Genomic DNA, 14,627 nt, shown 5'->3' on the forward strand with positions numbered 1-14,627 from the left:
CAGCAGGAAACTGAGTGAACAATATTGGACTGGATAGGATACAGAGTGATATCCATAGGTAGCTTTAATCAAAAGCCATTTTCTCTTCCTATTTAATAACTCTGGCCAATATTAAATTATTGATGTAGTTCAGGAAAATTCTACTCATCATAGTACATATGTATGTATAATACCCCCTGAAAGAATTACGAATGCTACTGTGAGATTATAATTAAATGCAGGCACTAAATGCCCTAGTTTTATTTCCTCAAATGAACATAACGGAAAATGCTAGATTTTTGAATCTTGTTAGCCCCTTGTGTCTATGCCTGGGAGGACAAAGAACACAATTCCAGGGATTTACTATATGTCAAAAAATGACCACAGAGGAATAAAGACTTACATGATATAAATCTTATTATGCCTCACTGAGCAAAACATAGGTCAACACACACCTTGGATACAGTCAGACCGCCTTGCTGAGCAAAACTCCATAGGTCAACACACACCTTGGATACAGTCAGACACATCACACAATTCTGCAGTTATTGCCAACAGTGAATATTCAAATAAGGATCTAAACTAGTTGATGGGTCGAATGAGGTGCCACACCACTAATTTAGGGAATTCTGAAAGTGCTGGACTACAAGAAAGGAAGGCTAGACAACCTGAATATGGGGGAAAATTATGGGAAATGTTGCTTTCCAACACTATTTTTATTTGTTTCCCTCCTTTAAATACATTCCATCTTTCAATAAGCGTTAAAGAATTCTAGCATCTTTCTAAGGTAAAGTGGTTTAAAGGGCAACAAAAATAATAAAGACAAAAACAAGTTCAAAGTTGCAGAGAGGAAGGATTGGCAAAGTACTGTCAAATCAGCATGGACTGAATCATGAATATGATTTTCTAGAAACAACTTTACTTTTGTTATTCTACTGCTAAGTCAAGAGTTGGATCTAATCTACCTTCTGAGAACCCTAAGTCTGGATATCATCTAAAAGTGGAAGAGGAAAGCATACCAAAAAGAGACACAAGATTTTGGGAACCAAGATATGCAAATCACTATTTAAAAATCTATAAAATCATTTATTGTCTCAAAATTAATCTTTCCTGTCCACAAATTAAAGAAAAATTTCCTTCAAATATGACAAAATGACACAGTGATAATCCCCATATAAGATAATAAGAGGTTATATATTCAAAAATTCTATAGAAATACACATATAATCATATATAAATTTCACAACAGATGTTCCCTAACATCAACTCAAATTCAGATTAGGTTTTCATAAACATTTTTGTCATTTTCTCTATTACACCTACTACTTTATTATTTACACAAGGACCAAAATATCTTATTTTAAAATCTGGTTTTGTGCAATTGAATTACAAATTGCATTTAGTTAGCACTACTGTTCCTCTTGCTTGCATTTTTACACATAAGTCTTTAAGTTCTGCTAATTCTACACATACATTTGTGTTTAGAAAGTGATTTTGTTTTATTTTTTGGAATTTCCTAAAAATGTGCTCTAAGGAGAACCCTTTTTCTTCCCTGTAGCATTTGATTTGCTGCTCTCCCAAGATGCTGGTCCTTAAAATCCAAAACTGTAATCTGAGAACACCCATAGAATCATTTATGTTGTACAGGACCTTTAAGATCATTGAGTTCAACTGTTAACACTGCCAAGTCCACCACTAAAGCACGCTCCTAAGTGCCACATCTACCCATCTTTTAAATACCTCCAGGGATGGGGACTCAACCACTTCCCTGGGCAGCCTGATCCAATGCTTGACAACTCTTTCAGTGAAGACGTTATTCCTAATATCCAGTCTAAACCTCCCCTCATGCAACTTGAGGCCATTTCTTCTCATCCTATCACTTGTTCCTTGAGAAAAGAGACAGACACCTGCCTCACTAAAACCTCCTTTCAGGTTGTTGTAGAGATTGATAAGGTCTCCTCTGATCCTCCTTCAGGCTAAACAATCCCAGCTCCCTCAGCCACTCCTCATGACCCCTCAACCAGCTTTACTGCCCTTCTTTGGACATGCTCCAATGCCTCACTGTCTTTCTTCTAGTGAGGGGCCCACAAGTGAATGTAATATTCGAGGTGCGGCCTCACCGGTGCCGGGAGTACAGGGGCATGATAATTTTCCTACTCCTGCTAGCCACACTATTCCTGATACAAGCCAGGATGCTGTTGGCCTTCTTGGCCACCTGGGCACACTTTTGGCTCACATTAAGTCGGCTGTCAACCAGTACCCCCAGGTGCCTCTCTGCCAAGCAATTCTCCAGCCACTCATCTCCAAGCCTGTAGCGCTGCATGGGGTTGTTGTGACCCAAGTGTGGGACCCAGCACTTGGCCTTGTTGAACCTCATACAGTTGGCCTCAGCCCACTGATCCAGCCTGTCCAGGTCCCTGTGTAGAGCCTTCCTACCCTCAAGATCAACACTCACGCTCAACTTGGTTTCATCTGCAAATGTACTGAGGGTGCGGCTCCATCCCCTTGTCCAGATCATTGATAAAGATATTAAACAGAACTGGCCCCAAAACTGAGCCCTGGGAACACCACTTGTGACCGGCCTCCAACTGGATTTAACTCCATTCACCACCACTCTTTGGGCCCAGCCATCCAGCCAGATTTTTACCCAGAGAATGGTAACCTTTAGTTCTTCTCTTTTCGCTATTTTCTGTATTACCAGATTAGTTACTTAACAACCTTACACAAAAGAGCTGTACACAAAAAGAAATAATGGAAAATTAGCAAATATTTTGTAAATCCTCATAACATTTGAGTAAACTTATTTTCTATACAATACATGGCAGACAGAATAAACATGAAGACTGAAATACAGATTTTCCTCTTGCTTTGTGTTTGGTGTAATGTGCTTTATTACATTGAAGTTTGCTCTCTTGTAATCAATGGGCTATCACAGGTGTTAATGTGGCTTGGAATGTACTTTGTAAAAAATTACTCAGGTTATGTATTCAGCTTCCTGGTTTGGTTTTTTTTTTTTTTTTTTCCCCTCCCCTTTCTCCACCTGATGTTATGCAATTCTCTAAAATACTCACGTCTGAAATGAAAACAGTCAGTGAATAGCTTCAAACCAAAGCGATGCTTGAAGAAATTTTGAGGTCAACCCATTAGTTACATTAAGGTACATGAATGTTGAAGGAAAGTTTATAAGTATTTTGGACAATAGAAATGCAAAAAAGATTGAATAGTATCACAGTCCTGAAAATGATACCATAAATGCTTATGGAAAAGAGTTCATAAGCTTTGTTTTAGGAAGTAGGAATAACAGAAGAAAAATTTCAATCCTGTTTCAGCATGTCATCTCTTCCCTTTTAAGCTTATCCAAGACTACTATGGATTTCATAGTTATTTCAAAAACTTAGCACTCTTCAGTAAAAAAAAAATCCTGGTGCATAATCTGCTATACTATAAAAAGATGCATCAAATAAAAAAGAAAGATTTTAAATAATGGAATAGAAAGACTGCAAAACCACAAGTTTTTGTAGCATAGCTGTAACATATTTATGGGTACTATCTGTTTTTCATACTTATCTGAAATATACTGTAGTCACAAACTGGATTATAGATTAGTGCTTCCATTGACATGCAAAACAGTTAACACAAGAATAAATAGAGTATACAGAAAGTTGAATTAAAAAATTCCTCTAGTAGTTTTCCTGAATGCATGGATGTATTGAAAAAAGTTAGTACTGAAAATAAAAGCATTCATAGTTAATCTATGTACCCAAAACATGCAGAAAGCCTGTTTTTCAAACTTATACACATTCGGTTAGCCTCCAAATTCTGTTTTTTGATGCTTATGCCAATAGTTGACTGTGATACCTTCTATGAAGTTACACAGCTAGCTAATAATACCCATACTATCTATAATATTGTCCAAGTTTATATCACGGAAAGTTTAAGAAATGAAAGTGTACCATGCAGTATTTTAGAAATCTTTTAAATTGCCCGGGGAGAACTGCATACAATATTGCTACAGTGGTAGCATAAGAGCCGCAAATATTGTTCAATATTAACATTTCCCATGGGACCTTTAAATCGGCTTTCACAAGCTGCTGCAGACTGCCATGACCAGTCCCAGCTGACTTCCTAATTAGTCAAGTGTATCAATCTTTTGACATCCTAGAACTCGTAATTCCAGTTGGCTTGCAGATAGCTAGATAGCCCACAATAATTCCTTTGAGAAATATACCCTTTTAAGATCTAAATGATCTCTTTTCCTTCAACTGCCGAATAGGAGACTTAAATACTCTTTAATATCATACCTAATTAAAACTCATACAACTGTCTTTTAAATACCATCTAAAGCAGAATTAAACTTGCTAAAATAGCTGGTAAGTTTTGCCCTTGACATTTCAGTGCCAAGTCAGATATAAACTGCCCAATTTCATAATTATGTCTTTAAAAATGTTAAGAATATTAGACACCCTTATCCTTTAGTGTGCTGAGTATCATAAGCTTTACAGTACAACTTTAGTATGTCTTATGATGATAGCAACAGATACTGCCATTAGTAATGACTCCTGCATTTTATGTACTTATTAGGGAATAAATGATATATCATAATTCCAGGAGAGGTGGTCCACTGACATGATAGAATCACAAATATCGTTAGTAATATGGTTTTAAAATAAGAGTGGTGCAACAAGATTACTTTGGATGAAAAATGTTTCATTTTTACAGTTCCCCTGCATCTGTCCAATATAAACTAAAACATCACACTCAGCACTGGGACTCTAGAAGTTCACTTTATCAGGAGAATAACATATAATAATATGTCTGTTTCCGCTTTCAAGGAATCAAAGTTTTATTCAGCTACTCCTCTCAAAAAAAAAACCCCAAAACCAAAAAACAAACCAAAACAAAAAAAAAACACAAACAAAAACCTGTTTTTTTTTAATGAAAGAAATATTAAGCACCTTCAGAAAAAACAGAGAATTCCTTAGCATGGTTTCTGTTGATGTTGCCTTCTCATTCTGTACACTTAAGAGGTTGCCCAGAGAAGTTGTGAATGCCCCATCCCTGAAAGTGTTCAAGGCCAGGTTGGATGGGGCTTTGAGCAACCTGTCCTAGTGGAAGGGGTCCCTACCCTTGGCAGGGGGGTTGGAACTAGGTGATCTTTAAAGTCCCTTCCAACCCAAACCATTCTATGATTCTACGATTTCTCTACAGGGACTTTGACTGTCATTTTTGAATTGGATCTATTTATGGCATTGCAGCTACATACAGCTTTTTGTTACACTCTACATAATGGAAAGGATCAGCTCCTAAAGCCAACCTCTGAATACTAAACCACATCTGAAATTAAAACTGCACAATTTGGACAAGCGTATGCTTTAAAAACAGACCTTAATATTTCATAGCTGTAACAGAAGGAAAAGGGTGCAAAAACTCAAGGGCTACTAATCAAATTATCTGAATTAGCAAAGACTTTAATTATCTTTATATCATCTTTGAAGTAACTCCATGGCAGCACTCAAGCTTTTATATAATTTAAAACCAAACTTGGAGTGCTGAAGCTATTGGATGTATTTTTCATGTCTGAAGAATTAAGTCCTGATCTCACAATTCAGTAATTACCAGAATGAATACATTTTTTATTCTCATTTGACTGGAATACAAATGGCTTTTTTTCCTCTTCAGCTCAGGATATAATTCAGGTCAGATATACTGTACCCAGTTTTTGATCAAGTGAAATTTAATCCCTTTGCAGCCTTCTTCCAGGTTCAGCTACATCATGTCTTGTGTCTTAATGTACAAAAATTTCTGAGGCAAGTGAATAACAGGCTTGGGACAATGACAGCAGAGATTTTTCCAGACTATTCACACAAGGTGAAGAAGGAGAAAAAGAAAGATATATCTTTTAACTTTGTTAATGTTGTACCTGTACTTTGAAGATGTCATAAAAAGTCCTGTATGTTTGTTGGTATAATGATTGATTTTGATCAGTACAGCTTACAAAGCAATGCCCAGCTGACTAAAGTTCTCCATCTCAGTAAAAACTTAAGGACCATTCTCTGAACAACATCACAGGAGGAAAGCTTTAGCAATGGTATAGTGTTGAGTGACTTAAGCTCCAGGGAGCAGAACAGCAGATCACAGAGAGGGAGATAATTTAAGTCATCAGTGCAGAAGCCAGCTCCAATGTTTTGGAAGTGGTTCCATCTTTTTAGTCTCAGAGTCTCAGGCAGCCAGATTCTGTGAAGTATTCATGGTGCTGACACATTACAACCTGTAGACCTGTAGACTTACAGCCTTATATATGAACAGGTCAGGAGACTTTTTGAAGGCTTTCATATTGTCAATGTAAAAATACAAAGCAATCTTAACCTCCAGAAAAGGAAAGGTTTCAAAATGTTTAACAATGTGACCGCCTAAACTCAAGGCTCTTCACTCCAATGCAATTCAGATACAACCTTACAAAGAAATTGTGGGTGGATGTTAAAGGTATCTGTGTCTATGTTAAGGTTATCTTTGTCCAGAAAATGCACAGCATACACAAACTTCAAGTTGAACTTGCTCTAAGGCTTTGAACTTTTTCTGGTAAAAGCCCTTAGCACTAATCCGATAATCTTCATTGACAGGTGAGTGAAGGAATACATGGCTTATCAGTTTGAGCTTCAGAAACAGTACACACACTAGAGCCGTGACTCGTAACAGAACACAGAAGTTCCTTTGACCCTGATTAAGTCTTGCAAGAACCTTCTTACATTACAGTGGGGAAAAGAAAATATCCAATGTACAGATGCAAAGCAGAAATAGCTGCCAAGAGTGCCTTGGATGGACTGGCTAAAAGGACAGTTCCTTTTAGACTTAAAAAGTGTTAAATCCAGCTTTGGCCAGAAATATTCACTTGTGTTTACTCAACGGTGACTTCATGCGAAAGACACATGCTAGCCCATCCCAAAAGCGAAATGCATGTATATACCTCACAGGAATCACATCATCAGCCTAGTCCAGAATCAGAAGAGCTACATTTCTTACTGATGCCCAACACAAAGTAGTAAGGCTTTTGTAGTACTTCAGACCCCTAGGCAAGTGTACTATAAAAAGATATAACTTCCCCTAATGACTGATGCACCTATTCCATAAATCTTCTAGCTGAGGAGAGCGTGTTTCATGCCATCTGGTTCACTCTTGCTGAAACTGTTCCATCACTGAGTTGTCATACAGTGATTTTATGGTACAGAAATAGATTTTGAATACAAGCATATGAATGAAAGTGTGCCCCAAGTTCCAAAGAGCTCAAAACAAGTGAAATGCAAACTATGCATCGATTCTTCATGAACTCTGAAAGACTGCTGTCCCTTTCAAATCAGCTATTGAAATTAAAGTTGGTAACTACCAAATTTAACTTCCATAAGATAACCCATACCATAAAAACCTGTGGTTTTAGAGGTGCTTCTGTACCGCAGAGATACAAAATACTTCTGTGATGTAAAGTACCTATTTCTGCATCTCAACAGGATCACAATTTCCCATTTAAGTAATGGGACCGATAGTGAAATCATCTTAATATTGAACTTTGTAATAAAAAGGCCTAAATTTCTGATGTTCATAACGAGTCTATAGATCCCATTCTTTCTGTAGCACCAGAAGAAAGAAACTGTAAACTCACTTTATATTGATTCCAGATCCAGTGAAGGGTTTGCCAGAGCAAGCTTTTCTGACAGAGGTCCCCAAAAAGTTTTCCTGAGGTAAAATGCACTTATAGAAGAACAAACAGAATGCCAAGCCTTTGAAGTGGTGTACTCCACAACTTGATACTGGGGCCAGTATTTGTAACATCTTGCTTTGTGACCTGGATGATGGGACAGAGTGCCCCCTGATTAAGTTTGCATATGGTGCAAAATTCAGAGTAACGGTTGACACACCAGGCGGTTGTGCTAGCATTCAGAAGGACCTTGACAAGTTGGAGTACTGGGCAGACAAGAATCATAATGAAACTCAACAGAAGATCTGCATGTGGTGAGGCACAACCGCATACACCAGCGCAGGTGGGGGCCAACTGGCTGGAAAGCAGCTTTTAAAAAAAAAAAAATAATTGGGGATTCTGTGAACAACACATTGACCATCACTCAGTATTGTGCCTTTGTGGCAAAAATGACTGAAGGAAAGCAAGAGAGGTCATCTTTCCCCTGTGTTCAGCACTGGTGAGACATGTCTGCAGTGCTGGGTCCAGGTTCAGGTTCCCCAGGATAAGGGAGATACAAACATACCCAAGAAAAGTCAGTCAGGGGCCACAAAGATTATCAAGGGACTGGAGCATCTCTCATATGAGAACATGACAAGAGAGCTGGGACTGTTCAGCCTAGAGAAGAGAAGGCTCAGGGGGATCTTATCAATATATATAAATACCTGATGGGGGACTGGGTGGGGTATAAAGATGATTGAGCCAGACTAATCCCAGAGGTGCCCAGAGACAAGATAGGAGGCAATGAGCACAAACTGAATTACAGGAAATTGCATTCAAATCTAAGATTTTTTTTTTTTCCCTGTTGAGAGCGGTCAAACACTAGAACAGGTTGTCCATCTACAATGGAAACTCTAAACATGGCTAGAATAAAAAAGAAGTTACCTTTCCACTAAGTCCACAGAAACAGTAACTAACAGTCTGAAAATGAAACGATTTATCTGTGTACACACCTAGAGTCTCACCAACTCAACAATACAGGATTGCATTACCTGACAATATTTTTAAAAAGCCAGTTTAAAGACACAGTCATCTTATAGCCCTTTCTCTATCCACTAGGGATATTCTGCCTTTTTAGTGGACAAATACAACTGCTAAATTAAGCAGAATGCTAAGTTTTAGTTATATTTAATCACTCATAACTAAACCAGACCAACCTTATGCAGTTTTATCTAAGATTAAGATTTGATAGGACAGCTAACAGTGAGAACAGCCATCTACATATGAAGTCAGTCAATAAGTTTTACTGTTGATGAATGATTTTTCTATTTTCTTTACACATCACACAGCTCCAATTCCAACAACACTGACAAGAATGCAACCAATCTGTTTTTCAGAGTAGCCAAAACCTAGTATTTTCATTAGTGCTGTTTCAAAGAGAGAAGAAAAAAAAATTGTGTATTATTGAGACACATCAATTAAAATTTCATTTAGAAAGCAGTGTGTACCACTCTAGTAGCATTCCTAACCAAACGTAGCTTCTTATAAGAATATACATAGCTGAATACAATACATGTGCGCAGGTGTGTATGAGTATCTTGTCTCTTTGTTACCGTGTGCCTCTGAAGGAGTTCACTAAGCACAGGAAAAGACATTACTATTTCCATTCAAATTTATAAACAACCGATAAATCAGAAAATATACACAATGATCACTCATACTGACTGACAGTTGTGCTGTAGAGATGAGGGAATTTAGAAATTACATAACTTCTCACTCATGTAGTGAGAAAGTTCTGACTGGATTACAGGACTGAGCTTAATCAAAGGAAAGCTTCTGGACAACTTTGGGTGGGCAACATCTTTTTTGTTTGGGTGGCTGTAAATGTACAAGAATACCCAGGAGGATCAGATGAAAGGTCCACCTAGCCCTGCATCTTCCGTGCCCTAGTAGCCAATAGCAAACATCTATAAAAAGGACAGGATAAATATGTAATGACATTTCTAGAATGGTGTCTTGGTCTCCAGAAGTTTGTGATTCAAAGACTTTGTATTTGCATTTAATAGCTTTCAATGGATAGAAGCTGCCAGAGAAATCAAGTAACTTCTGTCAGCAAGCTTCAGAGCAAGAATATTTTGGTATGCAGTAACAGGACTGTACTTCTGTACAACCATTGAGGTATTGCCGAGTGAAGATAAGCGTCATAGTGAACAGCATAGAAATAGAAGCAGCAGCAGACTCAGTTTGAAGCAACAGTCAGAGACATGACCTTCTCTTCTGCTAGCTTTCCAACAATGACAGAGGAGGTTCTTGGCTCTTTTACAACCTTGGAATAAAGAAAGTAAAAATAAAGCATACCCTCCAATGCTTTGGTAAGAATATTTATTCCTCCTCTCCTCTGCAACTTGAGAGAAGAAACTTTTCACAATTCAGAAAAAACAGAAAGATTACAAGCATTTATACATAGCAGGAGTGAGTTTAAAGAGGAGTCTGATGTGTACCTCCTTATGGAAGACATGTGAGGTACTATTTGGAGTAGGAAATGCTTACTCAAACCAAAACCTACTATCTGCATGAATGTTAGAGTTCTTAATCCCCAGGATGGCTCCAGAGATTGTAATTTTTTTTCATGGTAATGCCATTTTAAGTTTGCAGCATTCTTTTTACATTTGTTTAGAAATTTTCCTGCTACAACATAAATGACAAGTCTTATGATAATATTTATCTACAGACATTAATGACCCTTAATTTTTTCAACAGACAGTTCTGTCTTGACTATTTCTCTTTCCCAAATACAGATGCTATTTTTTTTTCAGAGGTTTTGTGTAAACTTCAGTTTCACAAACACCTTTCAGCTATCTCCAAAGGTTCCACTTCTAAGTAAAATTTTCAGAAAGAAAAATAATTGTTTCTTCCAAACCTCCTGTTCTTTTGGAGCTACTGCTTAGTAAAAACAAATAGCAGCTGCTGCATTCTGAGCCCATGGGTTGCCAACAAGTGCATGAACTACACCTCCATGCTTCAGAAGATTTAGCACTTTTGAGATCTTGTTAGAACACGGCTTGTGACTATTAGTTGTTGGGTTTCAATCAATATACATTCAGATCAGTTCTACTTTTTTTGCACTAAAACCATCTAATTCCCTGAACATTCTGCAGTGTGAGACTTGATGACATTTTTCTGTATATCGTCTTTTGCTGCGGCTTCTGGAGATGTATCATACATTGTTTTTCAGGCCAGATTTTTTTTTTAATTGAGCATACCTGTATTTTATCATTCTCTGTATCATTTTCAAGTACAAATGTGGCAATTATTCTCCAGGGAACATCTGTTCTCAGTAATTTACCCAGATTTATACTTTACTGCCAAAATAACACAATTGCAGCTGAAAAACAACCTCCATACTTAGTGACATATCAGGTGACAACTCCTTTCCAGTGGATTTGTGGTCAATGTCTGTCACAATTTCTTCCTCATATATAGGATTTCTTTGTATTTTAATGGGCATAAAGCAAAATTAAATCTACTCTCCAAGCTTATCATGAGCTTACTGTCAACTGCTCTCTAAGTATTAACGTGAGTAAGCACTAAGGTGGCAACTCTAAGGTTCCACAGGTCTTTCTGCTCATTGTTAGTTAATGTAAGAGGAAGAAGGTACACTTCTCACGGTTACAGAACAGATTTATTCCCCACTGGCCTCATAATGAAAGTGATCCTTAAGAATAAATTTAAATAGCAAAAAGTGACCTCAGGAATCCTCTTGTTGAAGAATGTGAGGCTAAGTGGAGGCAGTCACGGGACAACCGGAAAGAGTTATGACCACGGAGGAACAGAGACGAACGGAGCAGTTGAAATTCGAAAAGGGGAAACTCCCTAGAGAAGACAGGAATTTCCTCACGTACTCCTTTACACTCCCTTACACAGAACACTTATTGGATATTAATATTATACCCTCAGGATTTCTTCATATATAGCATTATCAGATCTTTTGTCCCCTTCACAGTAGATTTAGTTGCACAAAACATATACCTAAATGCCCAAAATCTAGCAATAAACCTACTATTGTCCAAAACTGTGTTTTTCAGAAAAGTAGCCCAGCAGACATTTTAAAACAACAAACTATCAACATATGTTAGAAACTACTGATGTCATCTCAGTTGTAATGGAACATGAGTGGATTATTACAATCCGCGATATTTGCAGTCCTTCACTCCCCCCAGAGAAAAGGAATGCTATTAAGTAGTATTGATTCTCCTCTCCCAGTGAGAAGAAATTAATAAAATGGAGGCCTTATGAACTTGAGGTAGGCAGGGTAAACAGGGTCCTTGAGGGTACCTACCAATATAAATAGGTTTGGGTATTTTTTAATTTATTTCAAAGGCAGGCATTTTATCTGTTGGAATCTGAATTTTAATTACCTAATTACATTTACTATTTTCATTGTTTAAACTGTCAATGCTGGGATCCATGGTGTCCTTTTGTTTTGCAGAACATGCCAGAACTAATGAAAACATTCATATTGCACAACTTAGCAGACAGTAATAAAGTAGTAAATGTTTGAAGAACCAAAAACTAAAACACTCTTAGCAAGTTTGTGAGATATGAATGCTTTTTTCCGAAACCGGATAAAAAAATATAAAAACTCTGCAAAAATAAATGCTGCAAAATTGACTTAAAATAAGGTCTTAACTGTCTAAATGAACTGGAACATGGATTTAAAAGTGAAACTGAGTAACACAACTGAAAACAAACTAATACTCTAGATTGGAAAACAGATGTTTAAGACATCATTTTGGCATCACTTCACTGCTTTTGTGTAAGAAAGGGCAGCCTTTGTAAATAACCACTGATGAAAGTGGCTTGTTACTTAAATAGTATTCAAAGTAAGACACAATGAAGATGCCACAATGATGGAGTTCTCAATTATATTACAATAAATTTAGCTGGTGTTATCACAGTTATAGAATTCTTTACACTGTGATAAGATCAAAATAATTGATTGGTGTGCTTTCTACTGAGAATCTGAAAAGCATGAGAAAGTATGTATCTGAATGTTAATAGTATGCAGACAAGTAGCATTTAAATAAAGATCCCCTTCCATGGGCTATTTACCTTTGGAACGATAGCATGTGATGCTTTGAACTGGCTTCACAGAAGAAAGTAAAGCAATCTTATTGACAAAGCATCTCATGATAAATATCACTTTGTATCCCAGAGAGTATTTAGAGGACAGATTTTATTATCATAAATTTCAAAATATCAAATATCATTCACTACTTAGACATTCAAAATTTTTAATGAATTCCACATACTTCTCAAGTTAGGATGCAGATGAAAGGAAAATATGGAGTTGATGTTTTTATTATGTAAACTTAAGACTCTCATCCTTTTATATCAGTGAACCATTTGAGCTGTGATCATTCAGACACACAAGTATCACTATTCAAGATGTAAAGTAGAGATCGAGAATTTTAGCAAATTACATTTACAGAAATCTAAATATCACATCGGCTTCAGGTCCAAATCTCAAAAAAATACTTGCAAGAGAATAAGTCAAACGGTTCCATATAAATAACAAAAATCTATGATCTTATTCACAGAGGTCCAAATTTATATTGTAAAGCTTACCCAAAATGTTAAGTTTTTCTAAAAAGATACTTGTAATACATATTTATAAAATACTACACATACTTTATGGTCTAAAAAATATTGATATAATTACTGAAATATAAAAAAATTATCATACACTATACATATTTATCTAATTTTAGAAAATGACCATATCAAGACTGAACTTGGTGTAACAGTATTTCAAAGGCAGTCTGATGCAGGTGTATGGATGACAGAGCGTAAGCTGCTATCTAAATGGTTAAGTTGTCACCTATATATCAAAGGCACAACATAGGCTAAAGAAGACTATTACAGTTCGTGAGAAGACTGGTATACTGTACTGCCACCTACCTTGGATCTCATGCTTGCAGTAAATGTCAGTTACTAGTGATGACATTATTCTATTCACACAGAAGGATTATTTTTCAAAAAAGAAGTAGTTTAAGTTAAAAATCAGGATTTATCTTTTTTTCGGGATCATTTTCCTTTTTTTTTTTTTTTTTTTTAATGCATTTGTGTAGTGCTAGGCAAACCTGATATGATACAGTCCCAACGTGCTATACACAACTTATTGGCTAAACTCATGTACTTGGTAGATAGTCATAAAATCTATGGTTTTGAACATATTTCTTTAAGATTTTAGGGGTCTGTGAATGCAAAAAAAAAAAAAAATCAGCAATATCTCCCTAAAAAATTTTCAGCATTATGTAGGTCACTTTTACATGAAGAAATGAATCCACCTTACACAGCAGAAGGTGACACTGTAGGCAACAAAACCCTACCCTTCAAATAACTTCCAAAAGCAGTTGAAAGCTGAAGAAATACCTGGAAGAGGACTTCAACCCCAAAGGAGAATCTAGCATAGGTTAAATGTCTGTGTTGTAAATAAGACCAGTGGTTAACAAAACAAGTTTAGGATGATGATATAAATCCTGTTTAAGCATTGGATAGCAGCTCAGGCCTTGAATGTTATGGGTACAGGCTTGAAAGCAGAAACTCCAGAATGGTAAACAAATCACTAATGGCCAACAAACAGCCAATGAAAAAAAGCACCTCAAGCACTGTGAAAAGATTGTTTTTACACTAAGAATAGAAGCAGCCACTAAGCAAAGGAAAAGAATCCAGCTGAAAGCACTGCTGTGACCTGGGGAATTAACACCCCCTGAAGGACTTTGCATCATATAATCTAGGGATAGACTAGAGGCTTGGGAATTGCCTAGAAACTAAACCATCTTATAAAACGGTAAGATTCCAAACTGGGCATGGGGAAAGGAAGAGAACATAGTAGAGAATTAAAAAAACCCCAAACCTCTTCAATTCTAGCGTCCCTTGCAGAAAAGCTCTTGAGTTTGTCCATGTCGTCACGTCA

The 14,627-nt window shown here is 36.8% G+C and overlaps 1 protein-coding gene across 1 annotated transcript in view; it reads right to left on the bottom strand.

Annotated features, from left to right (window-relative positions):
* Positions 1 to 14,627, bottom strand: part of LOC104124841 (protein diaphanous homolog 3-like) — a gene marked incomplete at its 5' end in the record, with an annotated part of 133,877 nt that overhangs the window by 59,585 nt on the left and 59,665 nt on the right. The gene's annotated exons all lie outside the window — the stretch shown is intronic.

Source organism: Egretta garzetta, unplaced genomic scaffold, assembly GCF_000687185.1.
Source record: "Egretta garzetta isolate BGI_Z169 unplaced genomic scaffold, ASM68718v1 scaffold104, whole genome shotgun sequence".
NCBI lineage: Eukaryota > Metazoa > Chordata > Aves > Pelecaniformes > Ardeidae > Egretta > Egretta garzetta.